Consider the following 13,698-nt stretch of genomic DNA (forward strand, 5'->3'; position numbering starts at 1 on the left):
AACCGCCCCCTGCCCTGGGGTGTTGGAGTTACCCCGTTGGCTTCAGAGGTCCCAAGGAGGAGGTTTTCACAGCAACCATGGCTCAGTCCTCAGCCCAGCTCTGTGGCACATACAGGGGTCGAGTACCAGGAGGATGTATTGGTGGCCCTGAGCTGATTTCACTAAAGGAGCCACCAAATCCATCGCAATACACTCGAATGGTATCTCGATAATGGGCAGAGGAACCAGAGGGTTCCTAAAATGTGATATTGGCGCGGTTAGCTGGCAGGTGGGACATGAACTGCAAAGTCCTTTCACCTCTGCCTGGTCTGTTATCCATGCTTTGGTCTTTTTTGACCCCCAGTGGGACATGAACTGCAAAGTCCTTTCACCTCTGCCTGGTCTGTTATCCCTGCTTTGGTCTTTTTTTGACCACCAGTTGACGTCTCAATGCATCATTGTGGGCCAGGTCGAGTATCATGCGCCTGAAAGGCTGGCAAACCAGCAACTGGTTGACCAACTCTCCCCAGACCTCAGTAACTCGGTATAGCAACTCATCAATGACCCCACAGCAGGGGAACCTGGTCTCTCAGCCTCGGGCACTTGTGACACCCCATTACTCATGGTAACCTGCTTCCAGGCATGGTTTTTTAATGTGGGGGTCTCGGGTTTGGGCAGAACTTTTCAGATCAGGATGGACGGGTTTGGAAGAAGCTTCTTCCTCCTCAAACAGAACCTGCAATGGGGACGCCTCCTCTACATTTTCCCCAGCCATGACCTGCGTAAAGAGTAGGTTCCCAACCCCAGGGGTCTCCTTAGATGGTAGACCATCTGCCCCAGATGCAACACTATCAGTCTTCTCAAAAGTCCTAGCATCCAGCCCCTTAAAGGGAAACGGGGTGGTCACGCTGTCCCAGCAGTCATTTACTCACATAATCCCAAAAATCAATGAACAAAGGGTAGTTCCTTACAAAACTGTGCCAGATGAGGTCAGCTACCTTCCCGACCTTCTGGGTAACTGTGGCACACGCTGTGGTGATTGTCACTGGCACCAGTGGTTACTCCTTGGTGTCACCATGTATGCTCACCACCCTCAGGGTCCTTGCAATAGGATCCACCTTCCCAGCTACCCCAGTATGCACAAGTGTTACCCTGCTTCCAGAATCCAGCAGTGCTCCTGGAGCTGGTTCACCTAGTGGTCACACTCAAGCTGTCCCTCAGTCATCTCCAGGTGAGCAGCACAGACCCCCTTGGCCTAGAAGGATGTCCTTTGTACGGCTCCTCATTCCATTGGCTCTTCCTGCAGGGGACTTTGAACCTGGACATGGCCTCTGGAAGTGAGCTTTGGGCAGAGCTCTGGGACACTGGGGTGGTAGCACTCTGGCTAACTTGTGGGTGGCAGTGGTCCTCGTAGTTGGGCAGGTAAAAGTAGATCCTCCACCATGGTGTATTGCTCTACCATCTCCACCAGACATTCCAACGCCTATGGTTCCTCATGGCTAACCCAACGCTGCAACCCATTAGATAGCGTCTGCAGGTTGTGGTCCACAACAACCTGCTTCACGATCTGAGGCCCTCTTCAGTTGGGTTGGCAGTTGCAGCAGGTGGCACGTTTGGGACTGCGGAGAAAGGCCCACATGATATTTCGAGTGGTGCACCCGATGTCTGGACAGCCACAGTCACCCCAAGGTAGGCCAAGACCATCCCTTTTAATTTTGTTTAGCTCTTGGCACCAGCCGCCGGTAGGTCATAGTAGGCCATTTGCAGTTTCCCTGATAGGAGCTGGGTGATGAGGCGGGCCCACTGGTCCTGAGGTCACCTCTCTACGTTCAAACGTTGTTGGGAACCCTTCCACATCATTGTGGGTAGTAAGATTATGCAGGACATGGCTAGCTCCCACTATCGCAGGGTTGCTAGGGGCAACAACCCCCTTCAGACATTCAAATAGCTCATCCAACTGGGCCTATACAGATTTCTTGGGCTCCTCCAGGGTCTGCTGAGCACGTATCCGTAAGGGCAAGGTCTGCTCCTGGCTGGCTTGAACCCCCTCATTGCAGCAGTTTGCTTCCACGGTGGTTGCCTGCTGGGCCCGGGAGTTCTGCACCAGAGCTTTTATATGTTCCTCCATGCGCCTGTGACCCAGGACATGCAAAATGGGCACCGGCCCTTTAAAGATCAATTTCACTTCAATGGCTTTTAGGGCCCGCATCCTCCACCAAATGTCACATGTGGAGCTCGAGATCATCAGACGGGTAAGAACAAACAGGCAAACAGAAAACAGCTCATCTTCAGCAAACAGAAAACACGAAATAGCCCATAACTGCTTCAAAACAAGCCAAAGGCATAGCCACCATATTGGTCCCCCTGGGGGGTTTTGGGGTTTCCCGTTGGCTTCAGGGGTCCCTAGGAGGAGCCAGTAACCTTGGCTCAGATCACCCGGCTCAAACAGTAGGTCCGGTTCAGTTTCTCAGGCACCTGGGTTAACCTCTTTTAGGACCAAAGCCCCTGTAATCAGGGATTGGAGGTTCTCCCCTCTCAAAACTCTTCCAACCTCCAAAATTCCGGGTCCCTCATGGGCGGTCTTCTCTTTCTCAATTCAAGTTCGCTTTATCGGCAGGACCAAAGACAATTGGGCATCACCAAAGCAGTTGTGTTTTTGTGTATGGGGGGTAGCTCTAGGGCAGTTTTGGGGGGGTAAGGGATGAATACCTCTTCCCTCTCGTCTCCTCTCAAAACTCTTCCAACCTCCGAAATTCCGGGTCCCTCATGGGCGGTCTTTTCTTTCTCAATTCACGTTCGCTTTATCGGCAGGACCAAAGACAATTTAGCATCACCAAAGCAGTTGTTTTGGGGAAAGAGGGGGTAGCTCTAGTGCAGTTTTGGGGGGTAAGGGATGAGTACCTCTTCTCTCTCTTCTCCTCCCAAAACTTTTCCAGCCTCTAAAATTCCGGGTCCCTCATGGGCGGTCTTCTCTTTCTCAATTCACGTTCGCTTTATCAGCAGAACCAAAGACAATTTAGCATCACCAAAGCAGTTGTGTGTTTGTGGAAAGGAAGGGGGGGTAGTTCTAGGGCAGATTTGGGGGGGTAAAGGATGAGTACCTTTTCCCTCTCAAAACCCTTCCAACCTCCAAAATTCCGGGTCCCTCATGGGTGGTCTTTTCTTTCTCAATTCACGTTCGCTTTATCAGCAGAACCAAAGACAATTTAACATCAGCAAATCAGTTGTGTTTTTGTGGAAAGGGGGGGGGGTAGCTCTTCCCTCTCGTCTCCTCTCAAAACTCTTCCAACCTGCAAAATTCCGGGTCCCTCATGGGCGGTCTTCTCTTTCTCAATTCACGTTCGCTTTATCAGCAGAGCCAAAGACGATTTAGCATCACCAAAGCAGTTATGTGTTTGTGGAAAGGGAGGGGGGGGTATCAACAGGGCAGTTTTTTTTTTGGGGGGGGGGTAAGGGATGAGTACCTTTTCCCTCTCAAAACTCTTCCAACCTCCGAAATTCTGGGTCCCTCATGGGCGGTCTTCTCTTTCTCAATTCACGTTCGCTTTATCAGCAGAACCAAAGACAATTTGGCATCACCAAAGCAGTTGTTTTTTGGGAAAGAGGGGGTAGCTCTAGGGCAGTTTTGGGGGGGTAAGGGATGAGTACCTCTTCTCTCTCTTCTCCTCCCAAAACTTTTCCAACCTCTAAAATTCCGGGTCCCTCATGGGCGGTCTTCTCTTTCTCAATTTACGTTCGCTGTATCAGCAGAACCAAAGACAATTTAGCATCACCAAAGCAGTTATGTGTTTGTGGAAAGGGAGGGGGGGTAGCAATAGGGCAGTTTTGGGGGATTAAGGGATAAGTACCTCTTCCCTCTCAAAACTCTTCCAACCTCTGAAATTCCGGGTCCCTCATGGGCGGTCTTCTCTTTCTCAATTCAAGTTTACTTTATTGGCAGAACCAAAGACAATTTAGCATCACCAAAGCAGTTGTTTTTGGGTAAGGGGGGGGGGGGGTAGCTCTAGGGCAGTTTTGGGGGATTAAGGGATAAGTACCTCTTCCATCTCAAAACTCTTCCAACCTCTGAAATTCCGGGTCCCTCATGGGCGGTCTTTTCTTGCTCAATTCAAGTTCGCTTTATTGGCAGAACCAAAGACAATTTGGTATCACCAAAGCAGTTGTGTTTTTTGTGGAAAGGGGGGGTAGCTCTAGTGCAGTTTTGGGGGGTAAGGGATGAGTACCTCTTCCCTCTCTTCTCCTCTCAAAACTTTTCCAACCTCCGAAATTCCGGGTCCCTCATGGGTGGTCTTTTCTTGCTCAATTCAAGTTCGTTTTATTGGCAGGGCCAAAGATGATTTAGCATCACCAAAGCAGTTGTTTTTTGGGAAAGAGGGGGGTAGCTCTAGGGCAGTTTTGGGGGGGGGGGGTAAGGGATGAGTACCTCTTCCCTCTCTTCTCCTCTCCCCTCCCCCTCCTCTCTGTATATGTAACAACTAAGAAGGACACATATAAAGCACTGAAGATGAAAGGGACTCGTCTGACTCGTCTGTTATTCACCTCGTTGGCTTTCATCTGCTTCCTCTCCACAAGGGAAGATGGATCCCGGCTCCCTCTAAGTATCTTTGTTCTCGGCGGAGATAATCGGTTACGTTGTTGCGAAGGGCGGAGGGCCGTTCCTCCCAGAAGGGGTTAACCCTCCCAGGTGGGCGGTGAGCAGTCAGAGACATTTCCACCGACATTTTGGAGAGTTTGCGAAGAGAGGAGAGCCAATGAGGAGAGGAGGAAGGGTTAGGGACCCAATCCTTGGACCATACCACTCCTCCCCTGGGTGTGGCCCTGTCCTGTCTGGGTATATATTGGGCATCGGACTGTAGCAGGTACCAAACCAGCTGAATTCTCCTCCAGAATCTGACAACATGGTAAGTGAGACTCCTGCCCTGCGTGGGGGGGGGTGCCAACATCCATGGCCAGCTTGGTGCCAACATCCATGGCCAGCTTGGTACGGGGCTCTCCCTATAGGTCTCCTTTTGGGTGGTCCTTGGATGGTTCTCGATAGGTCACAGGTGGGCAAAATAGGGGTCTCAAGGATGGGGGTGGACCGCCGAGAGGAAATTGGGTGTGGCTTCAATCTCACCCCCCACCCCCGGCCAATGACCAGAGACTTCTTCTGGATAAACACACACGGTCCTCTCAGATTTTTGTCTACGGCACAACCATGCATGCTCAGGTCGCCCATGTGTGCCTGCATATGCTACAGATGGGGGAGGGGACACAACAGCAATCAAGGGGCCCGACAAGGGGCCCCCTTCCCCAGATCCGTCCTTGGTGGGTCATCTCACGTCTGTGACCAGCAAGTCTCCAAAGACTGGAGAGGTCTCCTTACTTTCCGATCTGTTGGCGGGCCCCCCATCCTCTGGAGGGGCCTGAGACAACGGACCCCCATCTTGCCCACCTTCACAGGTGACCCTCACCAGGAGGTGTGGCCAGGAGCACCCAGTGAGTGCGTGGCACCGCCGTGCGTCCATGTCCCGGTCCGTGCGGAGTGGAGGAGGGGCTAGAAGGTGATCCATGCAATCGATCGACCTCCACGGTCACCTATCGGCCAATAATACGATGATAGTACAACGATTCCACTACTTGGCCACAACATATCAGCTGATCATTGGACCTGGTGCCTGACACCCCCCCAGACTTTGTGCCTGACACCCCCCCAGACTTTGTGCCTGACACCCTCCCAGACTTTGTGCCTGACACCCCCCCAGACTTTGTGCCCGACACCCCCCCAGACTTTGTGCCTGACACCCTCCAGACTGTGTGCCCGACACCCTCCAGACTTTGTGCCCGACACCCCCCAGACTTTGTGCCTGACACCCCCCCAGACTTTGTGCCTGACACCCTCCAGACTTTCTGCCTGACACCCTCCAGACTGTGTGCCCGACACCCCCCCAGACTTTGTGCCTGACACCCCCCAGACTTTGTGCCTGACACCCTCCAGACTTTGTGCCTGACACCCCCCAGACTTTGTGCCTGACACCCTCCAGACTTTGTGCCTGACACCCTCCAGACTTTGTGCCTGACACCCCCCAGACTTTGTGCCTGACACCCTCCAGACTTTGTGCCTGACACCCCCCAGACTTTGTGCCTGACACCCTCCAGACTTTGTGCCTGACACCCCCCCAGACTTTGTGCCTGACACCCCCCCAGACTTTGTGCCCGACACCCCCCCAGACTTTGTGCCTGACACCCCCCCAGACTTTGTGCCTGACACCCCCCCAGACTTTGTGCCTGACACCCTCTCCAGGTTTTGTGCCTGACACCCCCCCAGACTTTGTGCCTGACACCCCCCAGACTTTGTGCCTGACACCCTCTCCAGGTTTTGTGCCTGACACCCCCCCCCCAGACTTTGTGCCTGACACCCTCCCAGACTTTGTGCCTGACACCCTCTCCAGGTTTTGTGCCTGACACCCCCCCCCCAGACTTTGTGCCTGACACCCTCCCAGGTTTTGTGCCTGACACCCCCCCCCCCAGACTTTGTGCCTGACACCCCCCCCCCCAGACTTTGTGCCTGGCACCCTCCCCAGACTTTGTGCCTGACACCCCCCCAGACTTTGTGCCTGACACCCTCCAGACTTCGTGCCTGACACCCCCCCAGACTTTGTGCCTGACACCCTCCCCAGACTTTGTGCCTGACACCCTCCCAGGCTTTGTGCCTGACACCCTCCAGACTTCGTGCCTGACACCCCCCAGACTTCGTGCCTGACACCCCCCCAGACTTCGTGCCTGACACCCTCTCCAGGTTTTGTGCCTGACACCCTCCCCAGGCTTTGTGCCTGACACCCTCCCCAGGCTTTGTGCCTGACACCCTCCCAGGTTTTGTGCCAGGGCCCACAGAACCTTTGGGATTTATTCTGCTCGGGGCCCTAAAATGAACATTGATGAAGAGTCTGACTGGCAGTGGGACTGGGAACAACAGGAATTCATGGGGGGGGGGGGGGGGGGGGACAGGATTTCTTTGGTGTCCTCATAGGAAACATTAATATTTACAATTATTCATATTATTAGATTTGTAAATTATTATTATTATCATTAATTGTAATAAAATAATATTTGTACATCATAAAAATAAATAATTGGGAGTAATCGCTCTCCCCCAGTAATCGCTCTCCCCCAGTAATCGCTCTCCCCCAGTAATCGCTCTCCCCCAGTAATCGCTCTCCCCCAATAAATCACTCTCTCCCAGTAATCGCTCTCCCCCAGTAATCGCTCTCTCCCAATAATCGCTCTCCCCCAATAATCGCTCTCCCCCAGTAATTGCTCTCCCCCAGTAATCGCTCTCCCCCAGTAATTGCTCTCCCCCAGTAATCGCTCTCTCCCAATAATCGCTCTCCCCCAATAATCGCTCTCCCCCAGTAATCGCTCTCCCCCAGTAATCGCTCTCCCCCAGTAATCGCTCTCTCCCAGTAATTGCTCTCCCCCAGTAATCGCTCTCTCCCAATAATCGCTCTCTCCCAATAATCGCTCTCTCCCAATAATCGCTCTCCCCCAGTAATCGCTCTCCCCCAATAATCGCTCTCTCCCAGTAATCGCTCTCCCCCAATAAATCGCTCTCTCCCAGTAATTGCTCTCTCCCAGTAATCGCTCTCCCCCAGTAATCGCTCTCCCCCAAATAAATCGCTCTCTCCCAATAAGCACTCTCCCCCAATAAATCGCTCTCTCCCAGTAATCGCTCTCCCCCATTAAATCACTCTCTCCCAGTAATCGCTCTCTCCCAGTAATCGCTCTCTCCCAGTAATCGCTCTCCCAATAATCGCTCTCCCCCAGTAATCGCTCTCTCCCAGTAATCGCTCTCTCCCAGTAATCGCTCTCCCCCAGTAATCGCTCTCCCCCAAAAAATCGCTCTCTCCCAATAATCGCTCTCTCCCAATAATCGCTCTCTCCCAATAATCGATATCCAGCAGTGATCACTCTCTCTCTCTCTCAATAATCGCTCTCTCCCAGTAATCGCTCTCCCCCAGTAATTGCTCTCCCCCAGTAATTGCTCTCCCCCAGTAATCGCTCTCTCCCAATAATCGCTCTCTCCCAATAATCGCTCTCTCCCAGTAGTCGCTCTCTCCCAGTAATTGCTCTCTCCCAGTAATTGCTCTCTCCCAGTAATCGCTCTCCCCCAGTAATCGCTCTCCCCCAAATAAATCGCTCTCTCCCAATAATCACTCTCCCCCAATAAATCGCTCTCTCCCAATAATCACTCTCTCCCAGTAATCGCTCTCCCCCATTAAATCACTCTCTCCCAGTAATTGCTCTCTCCCAGTAATCGCTCTCCCCCAGTAATCGCTCTCCCCCAAATAAATCGCTCTCTCCCAATAATCACTCTCCCCCAATAAATCGCTCTCTCCCAATAATCACTCTCTCCCAGTAATCGCTCTCCCCCATTAAATCACTCTCTCCCAGTAATCGCTCTCTCCCAGTAATCGCTCTCCCCCAGTAATCGCTCTCTCCCAGTAATCGCTCTCTCCCAGTAATCGCTCTCCCCCAGTAATCGCTCTCTCCCAATAATCGCTCTCCCCCAGTAATTGCTCTCCCCCAGTAATCGCTCTCTCCCAGTAATCGCTCTCTCCCAGTAATCGCTCTCTCCCAGTAATCGCTCTCTCCCAAAAAATCGCTCTCTCCCAATAATCGCTCTCTCCCAATAATCGCTATCCAGCAGTAATCACTCTCTCTCTCTCTCTCAATAATTGCTCTCTCCCAGTAATCGCTCTCTCCCAATAATCGCTCTCCCCAGTAATTGCTCTCCCCCAGTAATCGCTCTCTCCCAGTAATCGCTCTCTCTCAATAATCGCTCTCCAGCAGTAATCGCTCTCCAGCAGTAATCGCTCTCCAGCAGTAATCACTCTCTCTCAATAATCGCTCTCCCCCAGTAATCGCTCTCTCCCAATAATCGCTCTCTCCCAATAATCGCTCTCTCTCTCAATAATCGCTCTCCCCCAGTAATCGCTTTCTCCCAATAATCGCTCTCTCCCCCAGTAATCGCTCTCTCCCCCGGTATTCGCTCTCTCCCCTGGTAATCGCTCTCTCCCAATAATGGCTCTCCCCTGGTAATTTCACTCTCACGATAATCGCTCTCTCCCAGCAATTTCATTCTCCCGGTATTGTCTCTCTCTTCTAGTAATCTCTCGCTCCCAGTAATCTCTCCCGGTAATCTCTTTTCTGGTAATCACTGTCCCCCGGTAATTTCATTCTCCCAGTAATCGCTCTCTCCCGGTAGTCTCCCTCCTGGTAATCTCTCTTCTAGTAATCGCTCGCTCCCGGTAATCTCTCTCTAGTAATCGCTCGCTCCCGGTAATCTCTCTTCTGGTAATCGCTCGCTCCCGGTAATCTCTCTTCTGGTAATCGCTCGCTCCCGGTAATCTCTCTTCTGGTAATCGCTCGCTCCCGGTAATCTCTCTTCTGGTAATCGCTCGCTCCTGGCAATCTCTCTCCCAGTAATCTTTCTCTTCTGGTAATCGCTCGCTCCCGGTAATCTCTCTTCTGGTAATCGCTCGCTCCTGGTAATCTCTCTCCCGGTAATCTTTCTCTTCTGGTAATCGCTCGCTCCCGGTAATCTCTCTTCTGGTAATTGCGCTCTCCTTGTAATTGCTCTTTCCCAGTAATTTCATTCTCCCGGTAATCTCTCGCTTCTGGTAAATTCTTGGTCCCAGTAATTTCCCCCAGTAATCCCTCTCCAGGTAATCTCTCTCTTCTGGTAATCACTCCCTCAGGTAATCTCTCTCTTCCTCCAGGTAATCTCTCTCTCCCTCCCGGTAATCTCTCTCTACCTCCCGGTAATCTCTCTCTTCCTCCCGGTAATCTCTCTCTACCTCCCGTTAATCTCTCTCTTCCACCCGGTAATCTCTCTCTCCCTCCCAGGAATCTCTCTCTACCTCCCGTTAATCTCTCTCTTCCACCCGGTAATCTCTCTCTCCCTCCCAGGAATCTCTCTCTCCCTCCCCGGTACTCGCTCCCTCCAGGTAATCTCTCTCTTCCTCCTGGTAATCTCTATCTCCCGGTAATCTCTCTCTTCCTCCCGGTAATCTCTCTCTTCCTCCTGGTAATCACTCTCTACCTCCCGGTAATCACTCTCTCCCTCCCGGTAATCTCTCTCTCCCTCCCGGTACTCGCTCCCTCCAGGTAATCTCTCTCTTCCTCCTGGTAATCTCTCTCTATCTCCCGGTAATCTCTCTCTTCCTCCCGGTAATCTCTCTCTTCCTCCTGGTAATCACTATCTCCCTCCCGGTAATCTCTCTCTCCCTCCCGGTACTCGCTCCCTCCCGGTAATCTCTCTCTTCCTCCCGGTAATCTCTCTCTCCCTCCCGGTAATCACTCCCTCCAGGTAATCTCTCTCTTCCTCCAGGTAATCACTCTCTACCTCCTGGTAATCACTCTCTACCTCCCGGTAATCACTCTCTACCTCCCGGTAATCACTCTCTTCCTCCCGGTAATCGCTCCCTCCCGGTAATCTCTCTCAGGCTGGTTTGCTTGTGATGAGATCTCCCCAACCTTAGGACTCGCTGTCAGTGGGTAGGTGATCTCGGTGGAACTCGGTAGGATTGGCTGATTTAATTCGATGTTCCTCTGCAGGATTGTAAACTGACCGTGGAGGAAATCATGGCTCTGATGATCCTGAAATTTGAAGAAAACGTCCGGAAAGGTGAGGAGACGGGAATACAATGAGCTGTGACCAACTGTACGACTTCGCCACCACAGAATTCCCCACCATCTGTGTAAGTGACCCCGGGGCAACCTATGGGGGGGGAAGGGACACCCCAGAGGGCAACTAATCCCATCATTACATTTCTGATTCCTGACACCAATATGGAGAATGGACATTCATTGGAAGCTGAGGGAGGATCACCATTGTGGGAGGGGCCAAGACACAAACTACTGGGGGGAAATCACCCCATTGTGGGAGGGGCAGAGACACAAACTACTGCAGGAAATCTCACCATTGTGGGAGGGGCAGAGACACAACTACTGGGGGGAAATCTCCCCATTATGGGAGGGGCAGAGACACAACTACTGGAGGGGAAATCTCCCCATTGTGGGAGGGGCAGAGACACAAACTACTGGAGGAAATCTCCCCATTGTGGGAGAGGCAGAGACACAAACTACTGGAGGAGATCTCCCCATTGTGGGAGGGGCAGAGAGACGCAAACTACTGGGGGAAATCTCCTCATTGTGGGAGGGGCAGAGACACAAACTAGTGGGGGGAAATCACCCCATTGTGGGAGGGGGCAGAGACACAAACTACTGGAGGAGATCTCCCCATTGTGGGAGGGGCAGAGACACAAACTACTGCGGGGTAATCTCCCCATTGTAGGAGGGGCAGAGACACAAACTACTGGCGGGAAATCTCCTCATTGTGGGAGGGGCAGAGACACAAACTAGTGGGGGGAAATCGCCCCATTGTGGGAGGGGCAGAGACACATACTACTGAGGGAATCTCCTCATTGTGGGAGGGGCCGATATACAAACTACTGGGAGGAAATCTCCCCATTGTGGGAGGGGCTGGTATACAAACTACTGGGAGGAAATCTCCCCATTGTGGGAGGGGCAGAGACACAACTACTGGGAGGAAATCTCCCCATTGTGGGAGGGGCAGAGACAACTACTGGGAGGAAATCTCCCCATTGTGGGAGGGGCAGAGACACAACTACTGGGAGGAAATCTCCCCATTGTGGGAGGGGCAGAGACACAACTACTGCGAGGAAATCTCCCCATTGTGGGAGGGGCAGAGACACAAACTACTGGAGGAGATCTCCCCATTGTGGGAGGGGCAGAGACACAAACTACTGCGGGGTAATCTCCCCATTGTAGGAGGGGCAGAGACACAAACTACTGGCGGGAAATCTCCTCATTGTGGGAGGGGCAGAGACACAAACTAGTGGGGGGAAATCGCCCCATTGTGGGAGGGGCAGAGACACATACTACTGAGGGAATCTCCTCATTGTGGGAGGGGCCGATATACAAACTACTGGGAGGAAATCTCCCCATTGTGGGAGGGGCTGGTATACAAACTACTGGGAGGAAATCTCCCCATTGTGGGAGGGGCAGAGACACAACTACTGGGAGGAAATCTCCCCATTGTGGGAGGGGCAGAGACAACTACTGGGAGGAAATCTCCCCATTGTGGGAGGGGCAGAGACACAACTACTGGGAGGAAATCTCCCCATTGTGGGAGGGGCAGAGACACAACTACTGCGAGGAAATCTCCCCATTGTGGGAGGGGCAGAGACACAAACTTTTAGAGGAAATATAACAAACTGAAGATGAAACCCCTCCCCCTCTCCATCCTACAGGCGATCGTCAAGAAGGATGAGGTCCTGAAGGAATTAATCAGCAAGATTGACGCCAACAACGACAAGAAGGTGACCTTCGAGGAATTGATGAATTTCTCGTGTTCCGTGGCCACAGCCCTAAGGGACAGCTTGAAGGAGTAGCATTCTGAGCGCAGGGGGCGGGGCTACATTGACCAAATTCAGTGATTGGGCAATCTTTCAATAAAAAGTATAAAGATTTGGATATGACGTCGGCCTCATCGGCAGTTTCTGGTCCGCTTCTTACAAACGATCTTATTGGTCGATTTCTCTGGCTTCACCTAATAGTGGAAGTCGGCAGCGACCAATCAAAAACGAGAACCATAAAACGCAACTCCGCAGATAAAAGAAAGTGATATGTGGTATTGTTACATATTCTGAGGTTTAGAAATCAGGCTGCCAGGGGGAGGGCTCTGTACTGTGAGCCAATCGCACTACAGCGCCCCCTGCTGTTCTACTTTATATGTAACCTTTCAATGGTACAAATTTGCAACACTGCCCCCCGCTGTCTGGTGTCATACGTAACCTCACAATCATGAATTGCTGCAACACTGCCCCCCGCTGTCTGGTGTCATACGTAACCTCACAATCATGAATTGCTGCAACACTGCCCCCCGCTGTCTGGTGTCATACGTAACCTCACAGTCATGAATTGCTGCAACACTGCCCCCCGCTGTCTGGTGTCATACGTAACCTCACAGTCACGAATTGCTGCAACACTGCCCCCCGCTGTCTGGTGTCATACGTAACCTCACAATCATGAATTGCTGCAACACCGCCCCCCGCTGTCTGGTGTCATACGTAACCTCACAGTCATGAATTGCTGCAACACTGCCCCCCGCTGTCTGGTGTCATATATAACCTCACAATCATGAATTGCTGCAACACTGCCCCCCGCTGTCTGGTGTCATACGTAACCTCACAGTCACGAATTGCTGCAACACTGCCCCCCGCTGTCTGGTGTCATACGTAACCTCACAATCATGAATTGCTGCAACACTGCCCCCCGCTGTCTGGTGTCATACGTAACCTCACAGTCATGAATTGCTGCAACACTGCCCCCCGCTGTCTGGTGTCATACGTAACCTCACAGTCACGAATTGCTGCAACACTGCCCCCCGCTGTCTGGTGTCATACGTAACCTCACAATCATGAATTGCTGCAACACTGCCCCCCGCTGTCTGGTGTCATACGTAACCTCACAGTCATGAATTGCTGCAACACCGCCCCCCCCTGTCTGGTGTCATACGTAACCTCACAATCATGAATTGCTGCAACACCGCCCCCCGCTGTCTGGTGTCATACGTAACCTCACAATCATAAGTGGCTGCAACACTGCCCCCCGCTGTCTGGTGTCATACGTAACCTCACAATCATAAGTGGCTGC

The 13,698-nt window shown here is 52.3% G+C and overlaps 1 pseudogene across 1 annotated transcript; it reads left to right on the plus strand.

Annotated features, from left to right (window-relative positions):
* The first annotated feature begins 2,198 nt into the window (after positions 1-2,198).
* On the plus strand, positions 2,199-12,521 carry LOC149435128 (uncharacterized; annotated as a pseudogene). The gene is made up of 3 exons (XR_016308549.1): positions 2,199-2,231; positions 10,576-10,718; positions 12,294-12,521. The product of XR_016308549.1 is annotated as an uncharacterized LOC149435128 (transcript).
* Positions 12,522-13,698: the final 1,177 nt, after the last annotated feature.

The sequence above is a fragment of the Staurois parvus genome, unplaced genomic scaffold (genome assembly GCF_062004578.1).
Source record: "Staurois parvus isolate SC_StPar_1 unplaced genomic scaffold, SC_StPar_1.0 ptg001599l, whole genome shotgun sequence".
In the NCBI taxonomy this organism is placed as follows: domain Eukaryota; kingdom Metazoa; phylum Chordata; class Amphibia; order Anura; family Ranidae; genus Staurois; species Staurois parvus.